We start from the raw sequence: 14,128 nt of genomic DNA on the forward strand, positions 1-14,128 counted from the left end.
GATCATGTCTCAAGTTCATTCCATTTGGCTCTCTTGTGTTTAACACGAAAATCCAATAGGATTCTCTATTGAATAACTTACGTTTCAAATCGCCCCCTCTAACACTGTTTCAAGCCTGTTCTATTGCATTAACTCACAATGTAGATACATCCCCATTATGTTGGTCCCGAAAATGTCGGGACAGGGCTGATATATTAAATTGTTCACCTCTGGCAAATAAAATTGTTTCAGTGCTTCTAGGCTGGATTTGGGCTTGAGGTGAATCGCTGCTGTAAAAAAGCTTTTCTGTGCAACACACTGCTCTCTGTCCCTCTCTGCAATAGAATGCTGATGTGACTGGGAGGTGAATCGCTGCTGTAAAAATGCTTTTCTGTGCAACTCACACTGCTGTCTGTCTCTCTCTCTCACTCTCTATCTTTGCAATAAAAGGCTGAAGTGACTGGCCGCAAGAAGGCTGCTGATTATATAGGGCTGTGACATCACAGGGGTGGCTGGCTGCTGATAGGCTGCATGCTGCATATGATTCTCGATCATCCTGCCGAGCCTTGTTCCCCATTCCCAGGATTCCTTGCCCCATGTCTTCACATGTGGATCCGCAATTTTAGATGCCCTGGAGCCTGGACCGCACTAAATGGAGTTTAAGGAAGTTGCAAATTAAATTTGTTGCAAATTGAAATTTTCCTGAAATTTGTAACGAATTTGGATTCCTCAGATTCAATTCGCTCATCACGAATCATCTTATTAAAGTTTATAAATTGACCATACACAAAATATGCTGGAACACTGTCCTGGAAAAACCCCCTTAAAAGATAAGGGACACTCTCTCCACCTGGAAAAAAAAGGTTTGATCTCCAGGGATGGCTAGACTTCTTAACCCCTTTCCCGCAAACGGATGTATATTTACTTCCACTGCGGATCTCAGTTGCTATTATCAACTGGGACCCACGGCTAATGCCGGACATTACCGATCAGGTTGATGCCCAAATGCGGTAAATGCCATTCCGGGCTAGCTCAGTGGGCTGATCGGGACTGCTGCAGAGAAACCGTGGCATACCAATCAGCTGAGAGGATGGCGGGAGGTAAATAACCTTCTTCCCTGACATCCAATTGTGTTCCAAATTTGCATTCAGCCATGCCAGGCTGAAGCAATGGAGCACCGATAACACTGATCAATGCTCTGAAGTAGCATTGATCAGTGTATGCAATCTAAAGATTGCATGTTATAGTCCCCTATAGGGACTATAAAAAGTGTAAATATATATATAGAATAAAGTAATAAATATGATTTAACCCATTACATAATAAAAGTTTGCATCCCCCTTTTTCCATTTTTCAAATAAAATAACGTAAAAAAATAAAATACACATATGTGGTATTGCCGCGTGCCTTAATGTTTGAAATAATAAAACATAAATTTCCCTGCCAAAGGCGAAAGCATAAAAAAAAAAAATCCAACGTCCAAATATGCAGATTTTTGTTCACTTCATATAGTATATAAAAATGTATGTAAAGTGATCAAAAGGAGCCATTAAAACTACAGATCACTGCTCAAAAAGTGAGCCCTCATACATCCCTGTATGCGGAAAAATAAAAAGTTATAGGGGTCATGAGAGGACAATTTTATGCATCCTACTTTTTGCACAAAAAGATTTTTTTTTAAAGTAGTAAAATAAAAAATAACTATATAAATTGGGAATCTTTTTAATTGTATGGACCTACAGAATATTTTTTTTTAATTTTGCCCTACAAATAATTTTATGTTTGTTTCACTGTACATTTGGAGGTAAAATGAGGGAGGTCATTACATATTACAATTGGTGATGCAAAAAACAAGCCCTCATATGGGTCTTTAGATAGAAAAATAAATGAGTTATGTCTATTAGAAGGCAAGGAGGAAAAAAACTAAAGCTGAAAAAAAAAAGTCTCAGTCCTAAAAGGGATAACCATAAGAACTGTAAATTTGCTCAGAAACTGTTCACTGCACTCTGGATGATTAGATTAGTTTGGATTTTTGGAAACTGTAAAAAAAAAAAAAATAATAATAGAAAATTTACTTCTGGTAGAGAGTAGAGTTGAGCGAACTTTTCAAAAGTTTGATTGAGCAGGCTGGCTGAACTCTCCGAAAGAGATTGGTTTGCTTCATTGGAAGAAACCTCAAAATAAATGAAGGTGGTGGCATACCTTGACATGACCATGTCAACACACCTTGAAGATCCGCTGGACTTCTGGGCATCAAAACTTGATTTGTGGCACCAACAAGCAGAGTTTGCCCTGGAAAAGCTGTCCTGCCCGGCCAGTAGTGTGCCATCAGAGCAGGTGTTTAGTGTGGCGAGGGCCATAGTAACCCCAAGGAGAACTCGTCTGTCCATGAAAAATGTTGAGAGACTGACCATTGTGAAGATGAATCAGGCATGGATCAGCCAGGATTTTCACCCACCAATGCCTGATGTATCAGAGTAGGTTGACCATGGTGCCACACCAATACTTCAAAAATATGGATAGTGCTAAACAGATTTAAGGTTCCCAGTTACAGACATTCCTCAGCATCAGACCACAAGTGAGTATTGAGGATATGCATTAGCTAAAACTTAACTTTTCTTTGCATAAAATATATGTAACCCAATATTTTTTTTTAATCAAATAAAAGGAATGGTGTGCAAAAAACACCATGTGCCACTTACACCGTCAAGTATTGATGTGATGCAAAGACTTCTAAAAGGTGAAAGGGAACAACATATGGTCCATTGTAACTTGTGGGGGATAAAACTTCCCCTGTAAGACCCTACTCTTGCATTATTAATTCCCTTCTTGGCCAGTGTTACTCACCCTAAAAAGGGCAGCCCTACAAAGGAACCTCTCCCTGTTTCCACTTACAAACACTGCCATTACTCAGGGATTTTAGGTGGAAATAGGGAGAGTTTCCTGTGTGGAGCCGCCATTTTAGGGCGAGTAACACTTGCCAAGAAGGGATTAAAGGGGTATTCCAGTAAAAAAACTTTTTTTTTTACATATATCAACTGGCCCCAGAAAGTTAAACAGATTTCTAAATTACTTCTATTAACCCCTTAAGGACGCAGCTCATTTTCACCTTAAGGACGCAGGCCTTTTTTGCAAATCTAACCACTGTCACTTTAAGCATTAATAACTCTGGGATGCTTTTACTTTTCATTCTGATTCCGAGATTGTTTTTGCGTGACATATTCTACTTTGTTATTGGTAAAATTTCATTGATACTTGCATCATTTCTTGGTGAAAAATTCCAAAATTTAATGTAAAATTTGAAAATGTAGCATTTTTTTAAACTTTTTTTAACTTTTTTAACTCTGCTTATAAGGAAAATGGACATCTCAAATACATTTTACATTGATTCACATATACAATATGTCTACTTTATGTTGGCATCATAGAGGGCTTCAAAGTATAGCAGCAAGTTTCTAATTTTTCACATTTTCAAAATTTGAACTTTTCAGGGACCAATTCAGTTTTGAAGTGGATTTGAGGGGCCTTCATATTAGAAATACCCCACAAATAACCCCATTATAAAAACTGCACCCCTCAATGTATTCAAAATGACATTCAGTAAGTGTGTTAACCCTTTAGGTGTTTAGCAGGAATAGCAGCAAATTTAAGGAGAAAATCAGAAAATCTTAATTTTTTACACTCGCATGTTCTTGTAGACCCAGTTTTTGAATTTTTACAAGGGGTAAAAGGAGAAAAATATTCCTAGAATGTCTAACCCAATTTCTCTTGAGTAAGGAAATACAGCGGTCCCTCAACATACGATGGTAATTCGTTCCAAACGACCCATCGTTTGTTGAATCCATCGTATGTTGAGGGATCCGTGCAATGTAAAGTATAGGAAGCTGTACTCACCTGTCCCCGTCGCTCCGGACCAGGTCCTCACCGCTCCCGATGCTGTCCAAGGGGCTCCCGCTGCTGTCCCGCTGCTCCGGTGTCTTCTTCGTGATCCTCCGGCTTCTTCCTCATCTTCTGCAGGGTCCGGGCCTCGCTTTCTGGTGACGTTATTACGCTGCTGCGCCGCTGCGGTGTGCGTAGTGATGCAATAACGACGCCAGAAAGCGAGGCCCGGGCCCTGGAGAAGATGCAGAAGATGCCGGAGGATCGCGAAGTGGACCTGGAGCAGCGGGAATAGATAGGCGAACCTGACCGGGATGCTTAAACTGCTATCCGACAGCAGCTTAAGCATTTTGCGCTGTCGGATAGCAGTTAATGCGATGGCCCCGACATATAAAAGCATTGTATGTCGATGCTGACATCGACATGCGATGGCCTCTGAGAGGCCATCGTATGTCAATTTTATCATATGTCTGGGCCATCGCAGGCCGGGGGGTTACTGTATCTCATATATGTATGTCAAGTGTTCGGCGGGCGCAGTAGAGGGCTCAGAAGGGAAGGAGCGACAATGGGATTTTGGAGAGTGAGTTTTTCTGAAATGGTTTTTTGTGGGGCATGTCACATTTAGGAAGCTCCTATGGTGCTAGAACAGCAAGAAAGCCCCCACATGGCATACTATTTTGGAAACTACACCCCTCAAGGAACGTAACAAGGGGTACAGTGAGCCTTAACATCCCACAGGTATTTGACGACTTTTAGTTAAAGTTTGATGTGTAAATGATTTTTTTTTTTCACGAAAATGCTGGTTTTCCCCCAAATTTTAGATTTCTACAAGGGGTAATAGGAGAAAATGCCCCCAAAATTTGTAACCCCATTTCTTCTGATTATGTAAATACCCCGTGTGTGGACGTCAAGTGCTCTGCAGGCGAACTACAATGCTCAGAAGAGAAGGAGCGCCATTGAGCTTATGTAGAGAGAATTTGGTTGGAATAGAAATCAGGGGCCATGTGCATTTACAAAGCCCCCCGTGGTGCAAGAACAGTGGACCCCCCACATGTGACTGCATTTTGGAAACTACACCCCTCACATAATTTAATAAGGGGTGCAATGAGTATTTTGCACCCCACTGAGGTTTGACAGATCTTTGGAACAGTGGGCTGTGCAAATGAAAAATTTTATTTTTCATTTTCACAGACCACTGTTCTAAAAATCTGTCAGACACTTGTGGGGGGTAAATGCCCACTGCACCCCTTATAAAATTTCGTGAGGGGTGTAGTTTCCAAAATGGGGTCCCATGTGGGGGTGGTCCATTGTTCTGGCACTATGGGGCTTTGTAAACACACGTGGCCTTCAATTCCAGACAAACTTTTGCTTCAAAATCCCAATGGTGCCCCTTCTCTTCTGAGCATTGTAGTGCGCCAGCAGAGCACTTTACATCCACTTATGGGGTATGTTCTTACTCAGAAGAAAAGGGGTTACAAATTTGGGGGGGATTTTTTCCTATTTTCCCTTGTGAAAATGAAAAATTTAGGGTAAGGCTCACTATATCCCTTGTCAGGTTCCGTGAGGGGTGTAGTTTCCAAAATGGGGTCACATGTGGGTATTTATTTTTTGCATTTGTGTCAGAACCGCTGTAAAATCAGCCACCCTTGTGCAAATCACTAATTTAGGCCTCAAATGTACATGGTGTGCTCTCACTCCTGAGCCTTGTTGTAAGCCCAGAGATCACTGATGTGTTACAAATTTTGGGAGGCTTGTTTTCCTTTTTCCTCTTGTGAAAATGAAAAGTATGGAACAACACCAGCATGTCAGTGTAACATGTTTTGTTTTTTAACACTAACATCCTGGTTTAGACCCCAATATTTCATTTTCATAAGGGGTAAAAGGAGAAAAAGCCCCACAAAATTTGTAACACAATTTCTGTGGAAATACCCCATATGTGGCCCTAAACTGTTGCCGTGAAATACGACAGGGTTCCGAGGTGAGAGAGCGCCATGCGCATTTGAGACCCAACCTAGGGATTTGCATAGGGGCGGACACAGATGCAAGCATTACTCTTGCCTCCTCCACCACAAATACCCTACACTAGTGTTTCCCAAACAAGGTACCTCCAGCTGTTGCACAACTCCCAGCATGCCTGGACAGTCAATGGCCGTCCGGCAATGTCGGGAGTTGTTGTTTTGCAACAGCTGGAGGCTCTGTTTTGGAAGCGCATTGTTATTTGGGAGGGGGGGTGTAATTGTTAAAGGGTGTATATGTAGTGTTTTACTTTTTATTTTGTGGTAGTGTAGTGTAGTTAGTGTTTTTAGGGTACATTCACACGAGCGTGGTTTTACAGTGAGTTTCCCACTGGGAGTTTGAGTTGCGGTGGAAAATTTGCTTCAGCTCAAACTTGCATTGGAAAACTCCCTGTAAAGCCCCGCCGTGTGAATGTACCCTGTGGAGGGTAGGGGATGTTTACGGCCGCAGTTGTTGCAAAACTACAACTCTAAACATAAACTGACAGACTATGCATGCTGGGAGTTGTAGTTCTGCAATAACTGGAGGCACACTGGTGGGAAAACACTGAATTAGGTAACAGACTAACTGTTTACCCACCAGTGTGCCTCCAGCTGTTGCAAAACTACAACTCCCAGCATGTATTGACAGCCGCTTGTTGCCAGGCATGCTGGTAGTTTTGCAAGGTCTGGAGGGCCACAGTTTAGAGACCTCTGCACAGTGATTTCCAAACTGTGGTCCTCCGGATCTTGCAAAACTACAAATCCCTGCATGTCCAGACATCAATTGGCTGTCTGGGCATGCTGGGAGTTGTAGTTTTGCAACAACTAGATGCACACAACTACAACTTCGAGCATGCCCAGATAGCCGTTTGCAGCCGAGCATGCTGGGAGTTTTAGTTTTGCAACATCTGGAGGACTACAGTTTGGAGACCACTGTGTAGTTGTCTCCAAACTGTGATCCTCCAGATGTTGCAAAACTACAATTCCCAGGATGTCCAGACTGTCTGAACATGCTGGGAGTTGTAGTTTTGCAACTTGTCAGGGGGAGGGTACTTTCCCCTGTCATCTCCGCCCACCCGCCATCGCCGCCGCGCTGGACCTCCGGATCTCCGCTGTGCCGTACCTCCAGATCTTCGCGCACCCGCCGTCACCGGACCTCCAGGTTTTCCGCGCACCCGCCACACACCGGCTGCCCCTGCACACCCAATCGCTGATCAGGTTAATCAAAGGGGGTCCCGGGGTGTCGGGCGGGAGTGGTCTCCTGCTGGACACCCTGGGACTTTAGCTAATTAACCCGATCAGCGCCGTGGGAGCGCACATTTAATGAACGCCGCCTTTATATGGCGGAATGCGCAAAGGTATCGCGTTATCCGCCATATAAATGCGGTGTTCTGCGTGAAGGGGTTAAGCAGAACTTCTCACCTGCCGGAGACAACCGGAGGTGAAAAGTTCAGCCACCGGGATGCAGCAGCAGCTGCAATTATGTGAACGTCATGTATACATGTCGCTCTGCGCAAACGCACTTCAGCAGCCGACGGGTATACCCGTCGTTCTGCGTTAAGGGGTTAAAAAATCTTAATCCTTTCAATAGTTATCAGCTGCACAAGTTGAGTTGTTGTTTTCTGTCTGGCAACAGTGCTCTCTGCTGACATCTCTGCTTGTCTCGGGAACTGCACAGAGTAGAAGAGGTTTGCCATGGGGATTTGCTTCTAAACTGGGCGTTTCCCGAGACACGTGTCATCAGAGAGCACTTAGATAGAAAAGAACAACTCAACTTCAACAGCTTATAAGTACTGAAAGGATTAAGATTTTTTTAATAGAAGTAATTTACAAATCTGCTTAACTTTCTGGAGCCAGTTGATATATAAAATATATTTTCCTGGATAACCCCTTTAATAATGCAAGAGTAATGCCTTTCAGGGGAAGTTTTTCCCCACTGGTTACTAGTGTTGCTCGCGAATATTTGCAATACAAATTTTATTCGCGAATATCGCATATTCGCGAATTCGCGAATATTCGCGAATATAGCGCTATATATTCGTAATTACGAATATTCGTATATTTTTTTTTTTTCTTTCACAGTACACATCACAGTGACTACCCCTCTCTGCTTCCAGCTTGTGTGGTGTAAAGAAGGCTGTAATACTACTGTGTGAGACTGGTGTGCTAATTTCCGCATATGCAAATTTTTGCTTATGCTAATTTTGTATATGTTAATTTTCGCATATGTTATTTTCGCATATGCGAAAATAAAACGCGAATATTCGCGAATATATGACGGATATTTGTCCATATATTCACGAATATTCGCGAATTCGAATATGGCCTATGCCGCTCAACACTACTGGTTACAATGAACCATATTTTGTCACGAACCATGAGATGTCACGAGTTGTTCACCGGCGAACAGATCCTGACAAACTTAGCATGTTCGCGTTCGCATCGCCGGGCGAACATATGTGAAGTTCGATTGCGGTAAACTTTGACCCTGTGAGTCAGAGACAGCAGACACATTACAGCCAATCAGCACCAGTCTCTCCCTTCCAGACCCTCCTACCTCCTGCACGAACGCCATTTTACCTTCATTCAGCATGCTGCAGGCTTAGGAAGTGGAGGGACAGAGAAGTTGCTCCTGCTGTAATAGGGAAAGCGATAGCTAGGTTGCTGCTAGGTGGTGTATTCAGGGTCCACTTTACTCCTAAAGCACTAGTGTAACATCTGCTTTAAGGACAGCACCCAAAAAAGCCCCTTTTAGGGCTCAAATATCAGTCTGTGTGTATTGCAACAGCTGGAGGCACCCTGGCAGGGAGGGAACCACTGGTTAAAAGGGGTACTCCAGTGTAAAACTTATGTTCCTTCAAGCAACTAACTACAGTATTAAAAGGGCTATAAGTTCAGTCTGTGTGTCTTGCAACTGCTGGAGGCACCCTGGTTGGGGACCTCTGCTTAAAAGGGGAACTCCGCTTGCAATCTTTTTTGCTCATTGTCACACTAGTGCAAATCACATTTGGTGTGACAGTTGTTTAAAGAAAAAAAGAAAAATACCTTTTTTGGCTGTGAAATAAAACCAGTGCTGCCTAAAGGGGGGCTCTAACTATGTGCTGCCTAAAGGGTGCTCTATGTGCTGCCTAAAGGGAGGTTCTAACTATGTGCTGCCTAATATGGGAGAATCTATGTGCTGCCTAAAGGGGGGCTCTATGTGCTGCCTAAAGGGGGGCTCTAACTATGTGCTGCCTAACATGCGGGAATCTATGTGCTGCCTAAAGGGGAGATCTAACTATGTGATGCCTAAAGGGGGGATCTAACTATGTGCTGCCTTAAGGGGGCTCTATGTGCCGCCTAAAGGGAGGCTCTACCGATGTGATGCCTAAAGGGGGGCTCTATGTGCTGCCTAAAGGGGGCTAAAGCACGTTATTCCAAAGAATTTAGGAATAATAGATGATTTATGCCCTTTATGGATTAAAACCAGACTCTGCATCAACTATGTAATTTTCCATGGGAGTTTTGCCATGGATCCCCCTCCAGCATGCCACAGTCCAGGTATTAGTCCCCTTGAAACAACTTTTAAATCACTATTGTGGCCAGAAAGAGTCCCGGTGGGTTTTAAAATTCGCCTGCCCATTGAAGTCAATGGCGGTTCGCCCGGTTCGCCGGTTCGCGAACATTTGCGGAAGTTCGCGTTCACCGTACGCGAACCAAAAATGTTATGTTCGCGACGTCACTACACATCAATACTTGGTGGTGTAGGTGGCACATGGTGTTCTTTGCACACCTTTCCTTTTGTTTGATAAAAAAAAAAATTGGGTATATATATTTTATTCTAAGAATATTATTAAAAGTTAAGTTTTGCGTAATGCATATTCGCAATATTTACTTGTGCACACTAACAGTTTTACAAATGAGACCGTTTTCTTCTGCCTACCTGCATATACTACCATTCTGATCCTGCCACCCACCTCCTCACTATGTCACCGTGTCAATTTCAGGACTTCTGATGCTGCAGATTTGTCTTGCGCAAAAATATTCGCATTTCAAATTTTTATCATGAATATCGCAAATTAGCAAATTTGTGAATATTGCGAATATATTAGAAATTACGAATATGTTTGCAGACTCACAGCGGGCACTGGATAGGTTCCAACTCATATGGGGCCCTTGGCTTGCGTTCATGTCCTCCGCGGTATTTGACTCCTTGCACTTGAGACCCTAATATTGAGACCTGGACCTCCATGTTTACTCATCCGCCTTTCACTCTCGCTGGCAGTTTTGGTCTTGGGGTGGTTCGTGATTGCTCGTCCCGCGAGGTATGTATCCTCAACCAGTTCCTGCTATCACCTGTCTTTCTCTCTCTCTCTTCCCTCCCTTTTTGCACTTTTGTCTGTCTTTATTTTCCGACTGCTTTCACGGCCTACTCCTTTTCCTGTCTTACTTCATACTGCCTTCAACCTCTAGAGACATTTGGGCTGCTATATTACTATATACTGTGCATAACTATATTATTCTTCCTGATTCTACTACCGATCCTTCACTGACAATTACTGTTGCTAATGATATGCCAACTTACTTTAGGTCTATTTTTCTTACTTCCTTATAATAAGTAAATTTACATTCCCGATTTAGTTCCCCTGATTTTGGGTTGCTGATCTGTCTACAATGTGCTATGGGAAGGTTAATACTACTTTGATGGCTGGATCGGTGATGTTTCTGTTCCTAGTCTTTGCTGTAATTTGCATATTTCTTGATTGTTCTCTGGAAAAATGTAATAAAACTTTCTATTTAAAAAAAAATAAAAAATTATAAATATTGACTTTTTTTCCGCATATGCGCATATTCACATATGCAAATATTCACATATTCCTTCTTTTCACTTGTGGGCCAATTAGAATGATGCAAATACACTTTTCAGAGGTTCAACAACATCCCTAGCAACCAATAGTAAAGTTGCCCACCCCCTCACTGTTTTCTTCCTCAAATACGCGAATATGCAAATATGTGAGTATTCACATATGCGAATATGCAAATATAATGAATACGAGAAATTAGCGAATATAGGATGAATATTTGTCTATATGTTCGTGAAATATCGCAAATTCAAATATGGCCAATGCTGCTCATCACTACTGCTGATTCCAGCTCCATGCTGTCTCAAACTGCCACCATATGTTCTCTTCATGGTGATGCCATCTCCAGGCTGTCTCATTCTGCCACTATATGTTCTCCTCAAACTGCTGCCACCTCCAGGCTGTCTCATTCTGCAACTATATGGTCTCCTCATGCTTCCGCTACCTCCAGGCTGTGTCATTCAGCCACTATATGGTCTCCTCATGCTGTCACCAACTGCAGGTTGGGTCATTTAGCTACTATATGGTCTTTTTATGCTTCTGCCACCTCCAGGCTGTGTCACTGTACCACCATGTGGTCTCCTCATGCTGCTGTCACATTAAAAATTTTTAGGTTCGCTAGACTTTTGGCTAACATGATGCTCATGGCAGCTAGGTAGTTGATACCCAAGAAATGGAAGGATTGTAATCCCCCGACAATTACTGAGTGGTATAAGGAAATCCTGTTTGTGTGCCGTATGGAGGAACTCATGGCTGACTCGACCGGTCATATTGCTAAGTACGCATTGATCTGGGGCCCGTGGCTTAATTTTCTCGATACCCAGCTCTATAGGGAGGATTAGCGAGCCTGAGCTAGCCCCTCCCCAACCCCCCCCCCTTCCCCCCTCTCATTGTGAGGGACCTCTTCTCCGGAATTGACTGTCATGTAACAGGCCTATGAGAATATCCTGGGATAAGGGACCCTGGCGGTGACCGTGACGTAGGTCTCAAATAAGTGTCACTACTGCAGTCTAGAGATATCTCTTTACCTCTAGCTCCAGCTCTTCCGACTCTGATATTGCTGTCTATCATTCTTCTTTTGTTTACTTTATTCTTTTCTAATCTCTTTATTGCCCACCTTTCTACTCCCCCATCCCTCTCTCTCGAACATGCCTGTCCATTCCCATGTTTATCCCCTGATTTTGTTATTTTGCTCTTACTGGTGACATGTTGTTATCTGATGTTTATACACCACGACTGGTTTACAGGTGTCTCCACTTAGCTACAGTATTCTGTATATGGTGACACATAGCTACAGGAGTGATAGCTGAGTCTGCCACTCCTCGTTTTTGTACTGCTTTTTTGCTCTCATGATCGTGGCTTGTATCCCTGAGTTTTATGAATAAAGCATTGTTTGAATATTAAAAAATAAAAAATAAACTTTTTAGGTTCATCTATTTGAAATCTTCTATTTAAATGTTAAAAAATATCTTTAACCCCTTAACGACGCAGGACATATATTTACGTCCTCCGCCAGCTCCCGCAATATGCCGCAGGGTAACGCGGTGTCCACGCCTCATATCGGGTCGGTCCCGGCGGCTATCAATGGCCGGGACCCGCGGCTAATACAGGACATCTCCGATCTCGGTGATGCCCTGTATTAACCCTTCAGATGCGGCGATCAAAGCTGACCGCCGCGTCTGAAGTGAAAGTGACCCGGCTGCTCAGTGGGGCTGTTCGGGACCGCCGCCCGCCGAAAAGCTTACAGGACACCGGGAGGGCCCTTACCTGCCTCCTCGGTATCCGATCGATGAATGACTGCTCCGTGCCTGAGATCCAGGCCGGAGCAGTCAAGCGCCGATAACACTGATCACAGACGTGTTAATACACACCAGTGATCAGCATGAGAGATCAGTGTGTGCAGTGTTATAGGTCCCTATAGGACCTATAACACTGCAAAAAAAAAAGTAAAAAAAAAGTGTTAATAAAGGTCATTTAACCCCTTCCCTAATAAAAGTTTGAATCACCCCCCTTTTCCCATTAAAAAAAATGTGGTATCGCCGCGTGCGTAAATGTCCGAACTATAAAAATATATCATTAATTAAACCGCACGTTCAATGGCGTACGCGCAAAAAAATTCCAAGGTCCATAAAAGCTTTTTATACTTTATATACCATTAAAAAATTTATAAAAAGTGATCAAAAAGTCAGATCAAAACAAAAATCATACCGATAAAAACTTCAGATCAAAATGAGTCCTCATACCGCCCGTGGAAAAATAAAAAAAGTTATAGGGGTCAGAAGATGACATTTTTAAACGTATAAATTTTCCTGCATGTAGTTATGATTTTTTCCAGAAGTGCGACAAAATCAAACCTATATAAGTAGGGTATCATTTTAACCATATGGACCTACAGAATAATGATAAGGTGTAATTTTTACCGAAATATGCACTGCGTAGAAACGGAAGCCGCCAAAAGTTACAAAATGGCGTTTTTTCTTCAGTTTTGTCGCACAATGATTTTTTTTTCCGTTTCGCCGTGAATTTTTGGGTAAAATGACTAATTTCACTGCAAAGTAGACTTGGTGAAGCAAAAAATAAGCCATAATATGGATTTTTAGGTGGAAAATTTAAAGGGTTATGATTTTTAAAAGGTAAGGAGGAAAAAACGAAAGTGCAAGTGCAAGTCCTTAAGGGGTTAAGGATCAGGGTTTTTTCCGTTTTTGCATTTTCATTTTTTCCTCCTTACCTTTAAAAAATCATAACTCTTTCAAATTTGCACCTAAAAATTCATATGATGGTTTATTTTTTGTGCCACCAATTCTACTTTGTAATGACATCAGTCATTTTACCCAAATATATAAGGCAAAATGGAAAAAAAATCATTGTGAGACAAAATAGAAAAAAAAACGCCATTTTGTAAATTTTGGGGACTTCTGTTTCTACGGCGTACATTTTTCGGTAAAAATTACACATTTTCTTTATTATGTAGGTCCATACGATTAAAATGATACCCTACTTTCAGGTTTGATTTTGTCGTACTTCTGAAAAAAATCATAACTACATGCAGGAAAATGTATAAGTTGAAAATTGTCATATTATGATCCCTATAACTTTTTTATTTTTCCACATATGGGGCAAATTTTTTGCGCCGTGATCTGAAGGTACCATTTTTTATTGATTATTGACGGACTTATTGATCGCTTTTTATTCATTATTTCATGATCTAAAAAGTGCTAAAAAATACACTATTTTGGACTTTGGAATTTTTTTGCGCATACGTCATTGACCGTGCGGTTAAATTAGTTATATATTTTTAAAATTCGGACATTTCCGCACGCATACCACATATGTTTATATTTATTTTTATTTACAGTGTTTTTTTTTTTTAAATGATCTTTATTCACTTTTCTTTTTATACTTTTTTTTGCAATGTTATAGCTCCCATAGGGG

The sequence above is a fragment of the Hyla sarda genome, chromosome 1 (assembly GCF_029499605.1).
Source record: "Hyla sarda isolate aHylSar1 chromosome 1, aHylSar1.hap1, whole genome shotgun sequence".
Lineage (NCBI taxonomy): Eukaryota > Metazoa > Chordata > Amphibia > Anura > Hylidae > Hyla > Hyla sarda.